The following is a 20,105-nucleotide window of genomic DNA, read 5'->3' on the forward strand; positions in this document are numbered from 1 at the left end:
ACGCCGACCAGACCCTTCTGAGTGGACATTTGCTGGATGTGGCAAGAAGGTAAATGATTGCAGACTGTCATTTTGTAGCTGATTGTGCAGACACGTGTATAGCGTTAGCATGTAATGGTCAAAAGAGACACGTGTTTAATATGAGGAATGCTTTTGTCATTACAGAGACATCATTTGGGGAAACCAGAACAGTCTTGCGACGCACCCAAGAGGAGGCTTGTTCATCAGCAGGTTTGTGAAGTTTCATTTATTTGCTGAAAAACACGGAAATATTTATGATCATAATAGTATGGATAGGGTTTGTGTAGCACGGTGTCCATAATATTTCTTCTGCTGTATATTTCAGGTTGTCAAAGAATGTTCTGTACGTCTCTGGAGGTTCAGCAGTGCCATCTTGGATGCCATGGATGCTGTTGTGCCATCGCATCTTCCAAGTCCAGCTGCATCCCCAGCCGCATGCCCACCAGTTGTTTCACAATGCAGAAAGGTAACTTGCAACTACATGTCCTCTGTCTATCTATATCATTTTAAAAGTCAGAAATGATTATATTTCCATACCAAAATGTTGCAAGTTGTGCTTACAAATGTTTGTTTATCTCAATTTAGGAACGACGCATGGATCTCCAGAAGGCAGTTTCAGGCAAGACTGTGACAGAGCAGCAGGTGTGTTTTTGTGTATACCATATCTGTCTGTTGTGAAATTGAATTTTATGCAGTGTATGCAAGTAAAGACATTTCTGCATTTGTACATTGCACTGTGCTGAAAGTTAACTGTGGCATTATTTTGTAGGTGGACACGCCTAGTGTTGCAAACATCCCTGTGGAGCCATCAGAGACGGTGGCTGTGAATGCAGAGGTGGGTGTTCATACTTATATTGAAATGAGCTAATAGAACATGTTATTGAAAATGCAGTTAGATTACACTGAAATCAGTTTTTAAGCAAGTACATGCTTTTAAATGTTCTTTGTCCCTTTATAAGGTGCCGATCCCCCAGGACCAGGCTGTGGAACTGTCCTCAATGCCAACATCACTGCCAGTGGATGTGAATGCAGAGGTGGGTGTTCTTCATACTTTTTAAACACGTGTCTCCTTTGACCATTATATGCTACCATGTTAACGCTATACAGTGGCTACACAATCAGCTACAAAATTACATGATGTAACAGAACATGTTAGTGAAAATGCAGTTAGATTACACTGAAATCAGTTTTTAAGCAAGTACATGTTTTTAAATGTTCTTTTTCTCTTTATGAAGGTGCCGATTCCCCAGGACCAGGCTGTGGAACTCTCCTCAACGGCAACATCACTGCCAGTGGCTGTGAATGCAGAGGTGGGTGTTCTTCATACTTGTATTGAAATGAGCTAATATAACATGTTATTGAAAATGCAGTTAGATTACACTGAAATGAGTTTTTAAGCAAGTACATGTTTTTAAATGTTCTTTTTCTCTTTATGAAGGTGCCGATTCTCCAGGACCAGGCTGTGGATCCGTCTTCAACGCCAACATCACTGCCAGTGGCTGTGAATGCAGAGGTGGGTGTTCTTCATACTTGTATTGAAATGAGCTAATATAACATGTTATTGAAAATGCAGTTCAATTACACTGAAATCAGTTTTTAAGCAAGTACATGTTTTTAAATGTTCTTTTTCTTTGTCCCTTTATAAGGTGCCGATCCCCCAGGACCAGGCTGTGGAACTGTCTTCAATGCCAACATCACTGCCAGTGGATGTGAATGCAGAGGTGGGTGTTCTTCATACTTTTTAAACACGTGTCTCCTTTGACCATTACATGCTACCATGTTAACGCTATACACGTGGCTACACAACCAGCTACAAAATTACATGATGTAACAGAACATGTTAGTGAAAATGCAGTTAGATTACACTGAAATCAGTTTTTAAGCAAGTACATGTTTTTAAATGTTCTTTGTCTGCCGATCCCCCAGGCTGTGGAACTCTCCTCAACGCCAACATCACCTTCCAGGGCTCTGCAAGTGGATGTGAGAGAGAGTGACCACCTTAAGGGCTGCACACAAAGAAACATCAAAGGTCAGACTGGTTCTAATCCTAATGAGTGCATCTGTGCAAACAAACGGCAAGCGGCTGTTGTGGCTGGGACTGTGTTCTGCAAAGCAGATGGACAGTCTAATGCGAACGCAGGTCTTGCACGTAGTGTTGTTGCTGCAATCAAACATGTGATTACTCCTGTATGCACATGGAAGGGGTCAGAGGTTGATAGCATACGTGTAGAAAGTATGAAATTGGAAACGGCAAGCCATGAAAGTAATGGAGCAGAGGAACAACTGCGCACGGTGCTAAAACAGAGTGCTGTGTTTGGCATTAGCTGGGCAGTTGATGTGGGCGAGCCGGAGTACAATACCTGTGAGACTGTGCTGTCGCGAAAAATGGAAGAACTACTCAATAGAGATCAAATGTGTCTTTTGAACCTCGACGGTGCAGTTATTACTGTTCTTCAACACGGCAAGTTTTTTGTCGTAGTTGATTGTGGCGTACGTGACGCCAGGTTCGGGTTTGCATCTGCTTATGGCACGCCTGTGGCCGTTTTCAACACGTGCATGGCAGACCTGATGTATCACATTAGGGATCTAAAGAGGTCTTTAAACGCGGGGTGGTGGGGTATTCATAGCCTTTCAGTTCAGTACCAAACTGATACTGACATGGAGTGTGCTACTGGGTTTACAGAGAGTGTAGACACACATTCTGTCAGTTGTGATCTTGACAGCAGTGGTGACATGAATGTTGCAACTGATGTTGAGGCAGGCAGTTCTGTCAGGCTTGGTAACACTGTAATGGGATCATTTCACCAGGGGGATAAGAGGTTTACATTTGGAGGAGTTCAGTGCATGGCAATTGCGTTGGTAAGTTTAGCAAAACATAGTAGAGAGAGTGTCTTCTCATGGCAGACAACAGATCTGGACTCGGTGTTGCTTTCAGGTGACCAGTTGTACACACGTTTGAGAGAAAGCGAGGCGATCAGCGGATCGTCTGCTTTGTTGTGTGTCAATGACTTGCCTAAGCAGAGACTTATTGATGGACATCATTTTCAATTTAGTTATGCTAACGACTTTGTGTCAGGAGATGTAAATGTGGTTGAAGGTGACCTGATTGAAAATCATACCATCGGCACACTTCATAGTGGACTGGTGCAGATCTTGTCCAAATACACCACATGTCTTCTGACGTTGTGTGGCAGTACGTGCTCAATCATTAAGGGAAATGGACAGTATGCAATGGTTGACTCGCATGCACGCAATGCTAGTGGCATGGTTGATGGAGAGGGAAAGAGTGTTGTTCTGTATTTCGCTTCAATGGACGATGTATACGAGCACATTTGCCATCTGTCTGAAGGGCTTGGTGGTCATCTAAAGCCTTTTGAAATAAGTGGTGTTTGTGTCATTGAGAGTCCTGCAAAACCCAACAGTCTGCCCGTAAGTACATCAGAGATGCAAATAGATTCTGTCATAGGCTTAGCTACTCATGAGCTTGGGTTGGGTTCTTCACATGTACCAGAACTTCCCCAGGTGAGTAGTCTTGTTGCAAAACCAACAGTGTTGTGTCAAGATTCTAAAACATTTGTAACTCAGGATTTGGATTTGGTGATACTTGAAGATGAACTGAACATCAACATTAGTAGAAGTAACAAGCGTAACAAGCGTTTAAAAGTAACACCGAGTGGTACAACGTCTGATGAGAATATTGCTGCTGAGATTGATTTAGATAAAACACATGTTTCCGAAGTTAACTCAGATGTTGAATTTGTTACTGAAGTTGAAAATAACAATCTGGACTTTACACCAATTTGTGAACGTGTGTCACAAGCTTTGTGCACACGCTTAAGAATACAACATGAAAAAACACACACAGCGGAACCTACACGTGTTGGTCTATTAGGAGTCCCATGCAAAAATGAAAGCATATTGGCTGATGGTAATTGTTTCTTTCGAGCTATCTCTCAAGCTGTAAGTGGAACACAAAAGAATCATCTCACAGTTCGACGAGCTATTGTTAGACAGTTGGAAATGAATGCTGCCCACTATGTGAATAATTTGAGGAGCGTGTATCATTCAGTGTCACAGTACTTAACTATTACTCAAATGCGGAAAGTTAAGACCTGGGCTACGGAAGTTGAAATACAAGCAGCAGCAGATAAATTAGGAGTAAACATATTTACATTTCTTGATGGAAGGTGGCTAAAATATAGTTGCACCAGCAACCTTTTCTCCAAACATTGCATATATTTAGAAAATCTTGCTGGCAACCATTATGAAAATGTAGTTTGTGTTCATCGACCTGGACTGCAATCGTGTTATGGCTTATGCAAAAACAATATTTCATTTGACAAAGGGTGCAGAACTAGATCACAGAAGACAAAGCTGTGTAGTCCATTGGAAACATTGCAGAATGACACCTGCTGTACAACTGTTGTTGATTCTGATCATATTGTTCATCCTGACCATAATTGCTTGAATGTTTGTCAAGAAACGATTGTACCAGACACACCGTACATGTGTAGAAGAAAACCTCAAGATGCATCTGTAGTCTCGCATGTAAAGGAGAATGTTGAAGAACAGCCATGTAGTTTATCTCCCTCGAAGTATTTAAATAAGAAAACCAAATTCCTTATGAAAATGCATTATGAGACTAATGCATTGTATCAACAAAGTACTAAAAGTGTTTCCAAGAAACAATATATTATGTACATGGAAGAAATTAAACAACAAAGTAAGAGTAAATACAAACTGGATACTTGTCATAAAGAGAAAATGAAACTATTGAGTACGACTAAGTACAAAGTAGATGATTTGCATAAAGAGAAAATGAAACTATTGAGTACGACTAAGTACAAAGTAGATGATTTGCATAAAGAGAAAATGAAACTATTGAGTACGACTAAGTACAAAGTAGATGATTTGCATAAAGAGAAAATGAAACTATTGAGTACGACTAAGTACAAAGTAGATGATTTGCATAAAGAGAAAATGAAACTGTTGAGTACGACTAAGTACAAAGTAGATGATTTGCATAAAGAGAAAATGAAACTATTTAGTACGACTAAATACAAAGTAGATGATTTGCACCGTGATAAGGTTAAAACGAGCAGTAAAGAGAAATACCATCACAATCCTAAATTCAAGGAAAGTGTCATTAAAGGTATTTCATTGAAGAGGCAAAAGAAAAAAGAGAAGTCGAAGGACTTTGACTTTGTGATGGAGCAGTTTACATCCCATGTTAGAAATGGCCCAGATTTTGTGTGTAGTGTTTGCCATAGATTACTGTTTGAACGTCAGGTTTTGCATTGTAAGAGAGATGCTTATAGAAAGAACAAAAAAATATTGCTTAATGCAGACAAATGCATCAGCTATGATTTTGTTCACAAATGTAATGATCACTGTGCACCACCTTGCCAACTTTTGGAGACCGCTATGGGACACCCGTGGATATGCTTCACTTGCCATTCTAAACTTAAAAAAGGTGAAGTACCAGCTCAATGTAATGTTAACAATTTGACAATAGATCCAATTCCCACAGAATTAGCTTGTCTAAACAATTTAGAACAACATCTAATAGCACTTCAGATTCCATTTATGAAAGTCTTGGCATTACCCAAAGGTGGACAAAATGGTGTACATGGACCAGTAACATGTGTTCCAGCCAACGTAGTTCAAACCACTAACTTGCTTCCTCACTCAGATGATGGATCGCTGTTACGTGTCAAATTGAAACGTAAGCTAACATATAAAGGACATTATGAGTATAAATTTGTTGATACCATGCATGTAAGACAAGCCTTGCGTTTTTTGATAAAAAGTAACATTCATTATAAAGATGTCAAATTTAACGAGGAGTGGCTGAATGCATTTTGCAAGGAAGAAAATGCTGATGTAGAAGCTAAAGAGAGTGCTTCAAATACAGAAACTGGTGACACTGCAGATGGTAATGACGATGAGCTCTATGATGGACAACGGTATGGTATTCATTCCGACACTTGCCTTATGCCAATTGATATTGGTCAAGAAATGTTAGATCAATATTTGGATAATATCTTAAATATTGCTCCAGCTGAAGGCAATAATCCTGTAAAATTGCTTACAGATCCCTCAAATGAAGCAAAATGCTTCCCAGTGTTGTTTCCACAAGGAAATAATACATATCATAAAGATAGGATAACGAAATTGACATTGGCTAAGTATTTTAACGCAAGAATATTACATGCAGATGGTAGGTTTGCCCGAAGTTGTGAGTACATCTTTTATGCTCAGTATGTATCAGAAGTCTATCAGGTTTTATCAAGTGTATCCATAGCTTTACGCAAGGGCAAAGGGGGTTGTAATTCACAAAACGTATCGAATGATGTGTTTAAAGATCAAGACTCTTTGAGAAAACTATTGCAGTTTGATGAAGGGTATCGATTCCTTAGACCTATTCGTGGTACTCCAGCATTTTGGCAGGGAGCTCAAAAAGATTTGGTGGCATGTGTTCGACAAATAGGTCTCCCAACGTGGTTTGGTTCATTTTCATCCGCAGATATGCGATGGCCAAATCTCATTTCTAGTTTATTGAAACAACAGGGTAGACCGCAAACTGCAGAAGATTTACAGTGGGCCGACAAGTGTGAGCTCTTGCGTTGTAATCCTGTTACTGCAGCACGGATGTTTGATTATCGCTGGCATATCTATTTGAAGGAAGTACTTAGGTCTCCATTACATCCAATAGGAAAGATGACAGACTATTTTTATCGTGTTGAATTTCAACAACGTGGTTCACCACATGTGCATTGTTTATTCTGGATCGAGAATGCGCCTCAAATAGATAAAAACACAGATGAAGAGGTGATTCAGTTTATTGACAAGTATATCACATGTGGATTACCATCAGATGATGACGTCTTGTTAGACATTGTAACATCTGTGCAGCAGCATTCCAAAAGACATTCCAAAACGTGTCGAAAAAAGAATACTGCTTGTCGATTTGCTTTTCCAAGACCACCTTCTAATCGCACGTTCATATCTCGCATTTCACCTAAAGATGATGGCTCAACAGCATGCAACTGTGATGAAATGAATGCAAATGACTTGACACAGTGTCAGTGTGTCAAAAGGGTTGATGCGAAAGAGTTGATGTCAAAATTAAAAACTGCTCTCTCAGATGAGTCAGTGAAACATGATGATGTGAATAAATTGTTTGACAGTCTAGGTTTGAATCAGGATACTTTTGAAGCTGCCTACAAATGTATGGGGAAAAATACACATGTTGTGCTGAAGAGGGCAGTTGATGAGATATGGATCAATCAATATAATAAGTCTCTCTTAAAATGTTGGAATGCAAATTTGGACTTACAATATGTTTGTGATCCATACGCATGCCTTGTGTATATTATTTCATACATTTCTAAATCTGAACGAGAAGTTGGACTATTGTTGGGAAATGCGCAAAAAGAAGCCTCCACACAAGGGAATGTTGATGCTAAAGAAGCATTGACTAAATTAGGCCGTGTATACTTGTATAATAGAGATGTTTGTGCTCAAGAGGCAGCCTATAGAGTTATGAATTTGCATCTTAAAGAATGTTCCAGAAAAGTTGTGTTTGTCCCAACAGGTGATAATGTGGTTAAAATGAGTTTGCCATTAAATGTGTTGAAGGAAAAGGCGCAACACCAAGAGCTGACATCAGAAGATATGTGGATGCCTGGTATAGGTGACCGATATAAGAATCGGCCAAAAGATGACACCTTTAATAACATGTGTTTGGCAACATTTGCATCAGAATATAGACCGTTGTCTAAAAACGAAAACTCTCAAACAAAAATTGGTTTGAGCAACAACTTAGGATACATAACCAAAAGAACACGATCACCAGCTGCAGTTATACGTTTTGCGCATTTTTCTGAAACAAAGTCTCCAGAACAGTTTTATCAGAGTAGACTTCAGTTATTTGTACCACATCGAGTTGACGCCCAGCTAAAACCCACAACATTTGAAACATTTGAACAGTTTTATATGACTGGTAACATCAAATATACTGATGGCTCCAAACTTTCTGTGAAAACAATTGTTGAGAGGAATAGCAGTGCCTTTGAAATTGATGCTGATGTGTTAGATAGAGTCCAAGCCACGATTGAAAATGAAGGTATCTTAGAGGATGCCTGGTGTCAGATGTGCCCCGAACAAGAGCTTGAGCGCTTAGAATGTGAGGAAGAAATGAAAGCGCAGGAACAGGTAGCCGAAGAAGAACCAGAACATATTCCAGATCTATCAATGAGTCAACAAGCAGGTGCACGTCTAGAAAAAAACAACACACTGAGTAGAGAAGAAGGTTTAGCATTGATTCGATCATTGAATGAACTACAAATGGCAATATTTAATGATGTAAGGAACTGGTGTTTAAAGAAAGTCAAGGGAGAGAATCCACCACCGCTTACCGTTTTCATTACAGGGGGCGCAGGAACAGGCAAAAGTCATGTAATCAAGGCTATCCAATACGAAGCAACACGCTTACTGTCACCAACCTGTGAACATCCTGATGACGTTTGTGTATTGTTAACTGCTCCAACTGGGATTGCTGCATACAATTTACATGCAGCAACCATTCACAGTACATTTAGCATTGGAACTAATATTCAGTTACCATACACACCTTTAGGGGAGGAGAAACTGAACACATTACGAGTAAAATATCGTTCTCTGCAGATAGTAATTATAGATGAGATTTCCATGGTTGACAACAAACTACTCACATACGTTCATGGTCGACTGCGTCAAATCAAACAAACTGGAGACTTCTCCACATTTGGAAAAGTTTGTGTAATAGCTGTTGGTGATTTCTTCCAACTGCCTCCTGTGAAAGGGAAACCACTTTGTATTGATTTTGCATCTGATAACTTATGGTCCAACAATTTCAAAATTGTGGAGTTAAAAACAATAGTGAGGCAAAAAGATCAAGCTTTTGCACAGCTATTAAACCGCTTAAGAACACGATCAAAAGACAGCCCAATGTCACCAGGGGACCTTACGGTCCTAAAACAATGTGAAACAGGTGAGGATTCCCAAGATTTACACATTTTCCCGACAAATATGCAAGTGAATGAGCACAATGTGAAACAGTTATTCAAATTCTGTCCAGATTATATTGAAATAAATGCCCAGGATTATGAAAATAATAAAAAAACCGGCAAACGACAGTTGAAAAGAAAACATCATGCTAAAGTATATCATACATGTTTAACTGAAAAACTGCTTTTGGGGAAAAATGCTCGAGTAATGCTTACAAAGAATGTTGATGTTATGGATGGTCTTGTTAACGGTGTATGTGGCACCATAACTGATATAATAACTTCAAGTAACAGCACTTTTCCTCAAATGATCTATGTTGAATTTGATGATAAACTAGTTGGCGCACAATGCAGAAAACAAAGTGCATCATTCTCAACACAATCCACGACTTCCACAGGTATCAAACCTGAAGAAGATAAGGTCAGTAGTAATGGAGGATTGCGACGACAATTTCCACTAAAACTGGCTTGGGCGTGTACAGTGCATAAGGTACAGGGTATTACAGTTGATAAAGCTGTGGTTTCCCTGAAGAAAATCTTTGCCGCTGGACAAGCATATGTGGCACTGAGTCGTGTGAGAAATCTGTCAGGGTTAGTTATTCAAGATTTCGAGGAGAAAGCTATTTATTGTAAGGAAAATATTCAACATGCACTTCAACGCATGGAACCATATTTAACTGACAATATGACACAGCAGAAATTACCTGATCGTGCTTTTAATGTGTTTTTGATGAACGTGCAAAGCTTGCCTCGCCATGTGGCAGATTTAACAGTATTTACACAACGTTTGAACCTTCACTGTATTGCTGTTACAGAAACATGGCTACCTGCTGCTCCCTCTACACAGGCAATCAACATTGATGGTTTTCATTTTGATAGCTGTCCTCGAAGTGCATCATATACTAGTGACAATCCGTCATTGATTGCCTTGCAAAACCAGCATCATGGCGGTGTTGGCATGTATAGTGCAGACAAGTTGACATACAACATTATTAATCTACCACATGTCAATTTAGAATGTCTGGTATACAACTGTGTTACTTACAACATATTGATAGCAGTCATCTATCGCCCGCCATCATATCCCATGCCATTGTTTAAAGCACATTTAAACAATCTACTTGAGTCCTTGGATCCACTTAGTGATACAATTGCTGTAATGGGAGATTTCAATGACAACATTTTGAAATCCTCAATCATTTATGATTTTATGACAGATAAAGGGTACATTCAAGTTGTCTCTCAGCCCACTACTGGGAAAGGCACATTAATTGACCATGTGTACATTAAAACAACGCAGTATGATACACAAACTATAGTACTGCCAGCATATTTCAGTGATCACGATGCAATTGTATGCTCTTTTTCACATAAAGCTGCTCACTAAGAAAAAATGAATACATTCTAACTGTTTCAGTCTGGGGGGGCAGACACACTCACCATATTTAAGAGTAGGCTTAAGACTTATCTTTGTGGTAGTGCTTATAGTTGGGGCTGGCTCAGGTTTATAGTTTGGGCTGGCTCAGGTTTGCCTTGGACCAGCCCCTAAATAAGCTGCTATAGGCTTAGACTACTGGGGGACTTCCTAGGATACACTGAGCTTCTCTTCTCTCTCGCATTCTGTATGAATTCATGTGTCATTCATGCACATTACTGACTTTGCTTCTTCCCCGGAGTCTTTGTGCTTTTTCGCCTCACAGGTTCCATGGATCGTGGTTTTATGTGGACCCTGGTCCTTCCTCCCACCATGGCCCTGTTGACTCCCACTGCTGATATCATTTTTATTATTCATATTATTCACTCTATTACCGATACCATGAACGCACATTACTGACTTTGCTTCTTCCCCGGAGTCTTTGTGCTTTCTCGCCTCACAGGTTTCAAAGGATCGTGGTTATATCTGGACCCTGGACCTGCCATGGTTCTGTCATATGCATTGAATGCGTTATAACTCTGTTATGATGTTCATTCTGTCTGTATCTGCCTCGCAGATACTGTGACGACATTTAAAAACCAGCTCAAAACCCACCTGTTTAGGCTGGCGTTTGTGTACAAAGTAAACCCATGTCCTAGACCTGCTCTTAAAATATGTTTTACATTTTTATTTTTTACTTTTCTCTGTGTATATACTTTATTGACATTGTTGTTTTTTATGCTTTTAGATGTCTGCTCTGTTAAGCGCTTTGTGATATTATTGTCTGTGAAAAGCACTCTCTATCTCTCTATCTCTCTATCTCTCTATATATATCTATATATATATATCTATATATATCTATATATATATATATTCTCTCTGGTTTCTTTTCCTGCATTAAAACAGCATTTTGAAACGGATACAGTATGTTCTTGAACATTTAAACCATGACTATAACTGAGTTAAATTAAACATTAAGCTCATTTATAAAACCAAATCTATGCTGCATAGCATTTAAAATATAACACATTAACATGTACTTTGCTCTTTAAGCACTTAATCAAAAATTGCGATTACTTATGAGCATTTGAAATCCAAGTGATTCACAAGAATTCTGTAATATTAAATATTGCCACTCATATGCTGTTGTTAATGTAGGTTTTGCTTGACCTTCTGTCTAGACCAAAAAGCAAAAGGCACTGGTAAGTGGTACTCTCAGTTTACTGGGATGGGGTTCAACTCCCTGCAGTGTCCTGCTGATTGTATTTGGACTTACATGAAAGTTAACAAAACAGTAGTGCCATATACTTTTACTTGAACACTTTAATTTAAAACTGTTTTCATTTTAAGCTCTTCTGTAACTTTAGATTGTAGTGTGACTCATTCATTATAACGTTCAACCTGATTCTCACGAAGAAGCTCTGGACAGATCATTTATACTAATGCCCACTGACAGTGGCTTGACAACCACTTTCATCTAATTTCTGCTCTCCAAGCATCTTAGTTTGCACATATTTAGATCAGAAAAGTCTTTTTCTCATGGTGTGCCCACAAACCCTTTCAATAAGTTCAGTGTTTGGGCCGTTTTTACTTTTCTGTGTATATACTTTATTGACATTGTTGTTTTTATGCTTTTAAATGTCTGCTCTGTTAAGCACTTTGTGATATTATTGTCTGTGAAAAGCGCAATATGAATAAAATTCATTCATATATAATCTCTGGTTTCTTTTCCTGCATTAAAACAGCATTTTGAAACTGATACAGTATGTTCTTGAACATTTAAACCATGACCATAACTGAGTACAGAATTTCAAATTAAACATGTTAAACATTAAGCTCATTTATAAAACCAAATCTATGCTGCATAGCATTTAAAATATAACACATTAACATGTACTTTGCTCTATAAGCACTTAATCAAAAATGCGATTACTTATGAGCATTTGAAATCCAAGTGATTCACAAGAATTCTGTCATATTAAATATTGCCACTCATATGCTGTTAATGTAGGTTTTGCTTGACCTGTCTAGACCAAAAAGCAAAAGGCACTGGTAAGTGGTACTGTTTACTGGGATGGGGTTCAACTCCCTGCAGTGTCCTGCTGATTGTATTTGGACTGACATGAAAGTTAACAAAACAGTAGTGCCATTTACTTTTACTTGAACACTTTAATTTAACACTGTTTTCATTTTAAGCTCTTCTGTAACTTTAGATTGTAGTGTGACTCATTCATTATAATGTTCAACCTGATTCTCACGAAGAAGCTCTGGACAGATCATTTATACTGATGCCCACTGACATCTAATTTCTGCTCTCGAAGCATCTTAGTTTGCACATATTTAGATCAGAGAAGTTCTTTTCTCATGGTGTGCCCACAAACCCTGTGACTATGATTCAAAATTGGCCTGCAGATGTCTTCAGGCCTGGAGTCTAATCAAACACGTGAAATCTGGTAAAGATCTGATGATGTGGAGTCGAGTTACATCAGTTTATTTGTTCATGGCGAAGGATCAAAATTCGTTGAGCCGCCACGTCGCCGTCCTTCAGTAACTTCTTACAATCTTCACAACGAAGCATTATCAAGGTCTTAAGGCTTGTTTGACAACATTTGAGAGGGATCTGATTAATCTGTGAGGAGCAGGATGTCAAAGTGCACAACGTACAACTTCCGGTTGCCACTAGGTGGCGCTATCACTATGATTCAAAATTATCATATAGATGTGTTCCGGGTCAGGATGTTATGACATATGAGAACTTTGGAGCAGATTAGACAATGTACAGCCGAGTTACAACGACTTCCTGTTTCGCGGCAAATGGTGTTTTTTTGACGCCACGTGCACATAGTTCGATAACTTTTTGATCTTTGAGTGACGTTTAACTGCCAAGGTCTCAAGAGCAGACTCGCTGAATCTGAAGTCAATCGGGTCAAATCTCTGGGAGGAGTTCGTTAAAGTAGGATGCCTTGAAACACTCAAAAAACGTCATAAAAGTAAGAATGTCCGACTTCCTGTTTGGTTTAGAGAAAACTTCCAAGAGGATTTTTTTGCGTCTCATCACGTTCCACATACCTACCAAATTTCATCCATCTAGGTGAAACGTACTGCGAGGGCTGCTTCATTGAAATTTTGTAGGGGGCGCTATTGAGCCGATTTGCCACTCTGAACCAATAAAATCATATTATACAACTACATTTTGGGCTTTAAATGTGTATGCCAAGTTTGCTTATGTTTCGAGCATTTTTAGCCTCTCAAAATGACCTTCGTTGTTAACGGCGAAGACTGCATCGCCACGGCAACGGCGTTCGACGAAACATCAAAAGCTTCATGATCTGGTATTACGAACTATTTGTGTGGAACAAATTTGATATTGATTTGATTTACCTACTAAGAGAAACAAGCCAAAGTATCAAGACTTTAACTTCCTGTTACCAGTAGGTGGCGCTATGACTATGATTCAAAATTGGCCTGCATGTCTTCAGGCCTGGAGTCTAATCAAACACGTGAAATCTGGTAAAGATCTGATGATGTGGAGTCGAGTTACATCAGTTTATTCGTTCATGGCGAAGGATCGAAATTCCGTTGCCACGGCAACAGCTTTTCACGAAACAACAAGCTTTGAGTAACTTTTCATCACAAAGGTCTTTAGACTGTACTGACCAAATTTGAAGTTGATCTGATTAATTCCCTAGGAGGAGTTCGTTAAAGTGCAGCGCCTGGAAATGACAAAAACGACACTAGAAATTCAGAAGAAATGCAAAGTAGCTGACTTCCGGTTGGGTTTAGAGCATAGCCCCAAGAGACTTTTATTGAAGTCCATATGCGATACATGTTCCTACCACATTTCATACATCTAGGTCAAACGTACTGCGAGGGCTGCTTCGTTGAAATTTTGTAGGGGGCGCTATTGAGCCGATTTGCCACTCTGAACCAATAAAATCATATTCCATAACTACATTTCGGCCTTGTAATCTACTTGCCAAGTTTGCTTATGTTTCGAGCATTTTTAGCCTCTCAAAATGACCTTCGTTGTTAACGGCGAAGACTGCATCGCCACGGCAACGGCGTTCGACGTAACATCAAAAGCTTCGTGATCTGGCATTATGAACTTCTTGTATTTGTGTGGAAGAAATTTGATATTGATTTGATTTACCTACTAAGAGAAACAAGCCAAAGTATAAAGACTTTAACTTCCTGTTACCAGTAGGTGGCGCTATGACTATGATTCAAAATTGGCCTGCAGATGTCTTCAGGCCTGGAGTCTAATCAAACACGTGAAATCTGGTAAAGATCTGATGATGTGGAGTCGAGTTACATCAGTTTATTCGTTCATGGCGAAGGATTGAAATTCGCCGAGCCGCCACGTCGCCGCCCTTCAGTAACTTCTTACAATCTTCACAACGAAGCATTATCAAGGTCTTAAGGCTTGTTTGACAACATTTGAGAGGGATCTGATTAATCTGTGAGGAGCAGGATGTCAAAGTACACAGCGTACAACTTCCGGTTGCCACTAGGTGGCGCTATCACTATGATTCTAAATTATCATATAGATGTGTTCCGGGTCAGGATGTTATGACATATGAGAGATTTTGAGCAGATTCGACAATGTACGGCCGAGTTACAACAACTTCCTGTTTCGTGGCGAATGGTGTTTCTTTGACGCCACGCCACGGCCACATCGTTCGATAACTTTTTGATCTTTGAGTAACTTTTCACTGCCAAGGTCTCAAGAGCAGACTAGCCGAATCTGAAGTCAATCGGGTCAAATCTCTGGGAGGAGTTCGTTAAAGTATGACGCCTTGAAACGGTCAAAAAACGTCATAAAAGCAAAAATGGCCGACTTCCTGTTTGGTTTAGACAAAACGGCCAAGAGGATTTTTTGTGCGTCTCATCACGTTCCACATACCGACCAAATTTCATACAGCTGGGTGAATCCTGATGTTGGGGCTACTCAATAGGGGGCGCTAGCGAGCCAATATTTCATACCGTAGCTGGACACCCCAATCAGACTGCAATTTTCGCAAATTCTGGCTTGCATGAAAAATTTCACAGACTTCCCAATATCCCAAGCACCTCCTTTTTGCGACGAAACACTAAAAATAATAATAATTAAAGCTGCGAGCAGCGATGGGCGGGCCCTCGCAATATGCACGTCGGGGTGCATGCACGTCGGGGTGGCGGCGGGACTCCGGCCTGCGCGGCCGAGAACGTCCGCGACCGTCGGACGGCGCGAGGACTCTGGTTGATGCTGTCATTCAGTTCCGTGACCGTCAGACACTGCATGCAGGTTCAGAGCATGGCCCCAATATACTTTTATTTAAGTCCATATGTGATACATGTTCCTACCAAATTTCATACATCTAGGTGAAACGTACTGCGAGGGCTGCTTCGTTGAAATTTTGTAGGGGGCGCTATTGAGCCGATTTGCCACTCTGAACCAATAAAATCATATTCCATGACTCCATTTCAGCCTTGTAATCTACTTGCCAAGTTTGCTTATGTTTCGAGCATTTTTAGCCTCTCAAAATGACCTTCGTTGTTAACGGCGAAGAATGGGTCGCCACGGCAACAGCTTTTCACGAAACAACAAGCTTTGAGTAACTTTTCATCACAAAGGTCTTTAGACTGTACCGACCAAATTTGAAGTTGATCTGATTAATTCCCTAGGAGGAGTTCGTTAAAGTGCAGCGCCTGGAAATGACAAAAACGACACTAGAAATTCATAAGAAATGCAAAATGGCTGACTTCCGGTTGGGTTTAGAGCATAACTCCAAGAGACTTTTATTGAAGTCCATATGTGATACATGTTCCTACCACATTTTAATACATCTAGGTCAAACGTACTGCGAGGGCTGCTTCGTCGAAATTTTGTAGGGGGCGCTATTGAGCCGATTTGCCACTCTGAACCAATAAAATCATATTCTGTAACTACATTTCGGCCTTGTAATCTACTTGCCAAGTTTGCTTATGTTTCGAGCATTTTTAGCCTCTCAAAATGACCTTCGTTGTTAACGGCGAAGACTGCATCGCCACGGCAACGGCGTTCGACGTAACATCAAAAGCTTCGTGATCTGGCATTATGAACTTCTTGTATTTGTGTGGAAGAAATTTGATATTGATTTGATTTACCTACTAAGAGAAACAAGCCAAAGTATAAAGACTTTAACTTCCTGTTACCAGTAGGTGGCGCTATGACTATGATTCAAAATTGGCCTGCAGATGTCTTCAGGCCTGGAGTCTAATCAAACACGTGAAATCTGGTAAAGATCTGATGATGTGGAGTCGAGTTACATCAGTTTATTCGTTCATGGCGAAGGATCGAAATTCGCCGAGCCGCCACGTCGCCGCCCTTCAGTAACTTCTTACAATCTTCACAACGAAGCATTATCAAGGTCTTAAGGCTTGTTTGACAACATTTGAGAGGGATCTGATTAATCTGTGAGGAGCAGGATGTCAAAGTACACAGCGTACAACTTCCGGTTGCCACTAGGTGGCGCTATCACTATGATTCTAAATTATCATATAGATGTGTTCCGGGTCAGGATGTTATGACATATGAGAGATTTTGAGCAGATTCGACAATGTACGGCCGAGTTACAACAACTTCCTGTTTCGTGGCGAATGGTGTTTCTTTGACGCCACGCCACGGCCACATAGTTCGATAACTTTTTGATCTTTGAGTAACTTTTCACTGCCAAGGTCTCAAGAGCAGACTAGCCGAATCTGAAGTCAATCGGGTCAAATCTCTGGGAGGAGTTCGTTAAAGTATGACGCCTTGAAACGGTCAAAAAGCGTCATAAAAGCAAAAATGGCCGACTTCCTGTTTGGTTTAGAGAAAACGGCCAAGAGGATTTTTTGTGCATCTCATCACGTTCCACATACCTACCAAATTTCATATAGCTGGGTGAATCCTGATGTTGGGGCTACTCAATAGGGGGCGCTAGCGAGCCAATATTTCATACCGCAGCTGGACACCCCAATCAGACTGCAATTTTCGCAAATTCTGGCTTGCGTGCCAAATTTCACAACATTCCCAATATCCCAAGCACCTCCTTTTTGCGACGAAACACTAAAAATAATAATAATTAAAGCTGCGAGCAGCGATGGGCGGGCCCTCGCAATATGCACGTCGGGGTGCCGGCGGGACTCCGGCCTGCGCGGCCGAGAACGTCCGCGACCGTCGGACGGCGCGAGGACTCTGGTTGATGCTGCCATTCAGTTCCGTGACCGTCAGACACTGCATGCAGGTTCAGAGCATGGCCCCAATATACTTTTATTTAAGTCCATATGTGATACATGTTCCTACCAAATTTCATACATCTAGGTGAAACGTACTGCGAGGGCTGCTTCGTTGAAATTTTGTAGGGGGCGCTATTGAGCCGATTTGCCACTCTGAACCAATAAAATCATATTATACAACTACATTTTGGCCTTTAAATGTGTATGCCAAGTTTGCTTATGTTTCGAGCATTTTTAGCCTCCCAAAATGACCTTCGTTGTTAACGGCGAAGACTGCATCGCCACGGCAACGGCGTTCGACGAAACATCAAAGCTTCATGATCTGGCATTATGAACTATTTGTGTGGAACAAATTTGATATTGATTTGATTTACCTACTAAGAGAAACAAGCCAAAGTATCAAGACTTTAACTTCCTGTTACCAGTAGGTGGCGCTATGACTATGATTCAAAATTGGCCTGCATATGTCTTCAGGCCTGGAGTCTAATCAAACACGTGAAATCTGGTAAAGATCTGATGATGTGGAGTCGAGTTACATCAGTTTATTCGTTTATGGCGAAGGATCGAAATTCCGTCGCCACGGCAACAGCTTTTCACGAAACAACAAGCTTTGAGTAACTTTTCATCACAAAGGTCTTTAGACTGTACCGACCAAATTTGAAGTTGATCTGATGAATTCCCTAGGAGGAGTTCGTTAAAGTGCAGCGCCTGGAAATGACAAAAACGACATGAGAAATTCATAAAAAATGCAAAATGGCTGACTTCCGGTTGGGTTTAGAGCATAGCCCCAAGAGACTTTTATTGACGTCCATATGCGATACATGTTCCTACCACATTTCATACATCTAGGTCAAACGTACTGCGAGGGCTGCTTCGTCGAAATTTTGTAGGGGGCGCTATTGAGCCGATTTGCCACTCTGAACCAATAAAATCATATTCCATAACTACATTTCGGCCTTGTAATCTACTTTCCAAGTTTGCTTATGTTTCGAGCATTTTTAGCCTCTCAAAATGACCTTCGTTGTTCATGGCGAAGACTGCATCGCCACGGCAACGGCGTTCGACGAAACATCAAAAGCTTCATGATCTGGCATTATGAACTTCTTGTATTTGTGTGGAACAAATTTGATATTGATTTGATTTACCTACTAAGAGAAACAAGCCAAAGTATAAAGACTTTAACTTCCTGTTACCAGTAGGTGGCGCTATGACTATGATTCGAAATTGGCCTGCAGATGTCTTCAGGCCTGGAGTCTAATCAAGCATGTGAAATCTGGTAAAGATCTGATGATGTGGAGTCGAGATACATCAGTTTATTCGTTCATGGCGAAGGATCGAAATTCGCCGAGCCGCCACGTCGCCGCCCTTCAGTAACTTCTTACAATTTTCACAATGAAGCATTATCAAGGTCTTAAGGCTTGTATGACAACATTTGAGAGGGATCTGATTAATCTGTGAGGAGCAGGATGTCAAAGTACGCAGCGTACAACTTCCGGTTGCCACTAGGTGGCGCTATCACTATGATTCTAAATTATCATATAGATGTGTTCCGGGTCAGGATCTTATGACATATGAGAGATTTGGAGCAGATTCGACAATGTACGGCCAAGGTACAACAACTTCCTGTTTCGTGGCGAATGGTGTTTCTTTGACGCCACGCCACGGCCACATAGTTCGATAACTTTTTGATCTTTGAGTAACTTTTCACTGTCAAGGTCTCAAGAGCAGACTCGCCGAATCTGAAGTCAATCGGGTCAAATCTCTGGGAGGAGTTCGTTAAAGTATGACGCCTTGAAACGGTCAAAAAACGTCATAAAAGCAAAAATGGCCGACTTCCTGTTTGGTTTAGAGAAAACGGCCAAGAGGATTTTTGGTGCGTCTCATCACGTTCCACATAACTACCAACTTTCATACAGCTGGGTGAATCCTGATGTCGGGGCTACTCAATAGGGGGCGCTAGCGAGCCAATATTTCATACCGCAGCTGGGCACCCCAATCAGACTGCAATTTTCGCAAATTCTGGCTTGCGTGCCAAATTTCACAACATTCCCAATATCCCAAGCACCTCCTTTTTGCGACGAAACACATAAAATAATAAGAATAATAATAATTAAAGCTGCGAGCAGCGATGGGCGGGCCCTCGCTATATGCACGTCGGGGTGCATGCACGTCGGGGTGCCGGCGGGACTCCGGCCTGCGTGGCCGAGAACGTCCGCGACCGTCGGACGGCGCGAGGACTCTGGTTGATGCTGTCATTCAGTTCCGTGACCGTCAGACACTGCATGCAGGTTCAGAGCATGGCCCCAATATACTTTTATTTAAGTCCATATGTGATACATGTTCCTACCAAATTTCATACATCTAGGTGAAACGTACTGCGAGGG

At 40.7% G+C, this 20,105-nt stretch overlaps 1 protein-coding gene across 1 annotated transcript in view; it reads right to left on the bottom strand.

The window, feature by feature from the left end:
* cachd1 (cache domain containing 1) overlaps nt 1-20,105 on the bottom strand; it is a 126,936-nt gene that overhangs the window by 89,590 nt on the left and 17,241 nt on the right. The gene's annotated exons all lie outside the window — the stretch shown is intronic.

Source organism: Melanostigma gelatinosum (assembly GCF_949748355.1).
Source record: "Melanostigma gelatinosum genome assembly, chromosome: 4".
Lineage (NCBI taxonomy): Eukaryota > Metazoa > Chordata > Actinopteri > Perciformes > Zoarcidae > Melanostigma > Melanostigma gelatinosum.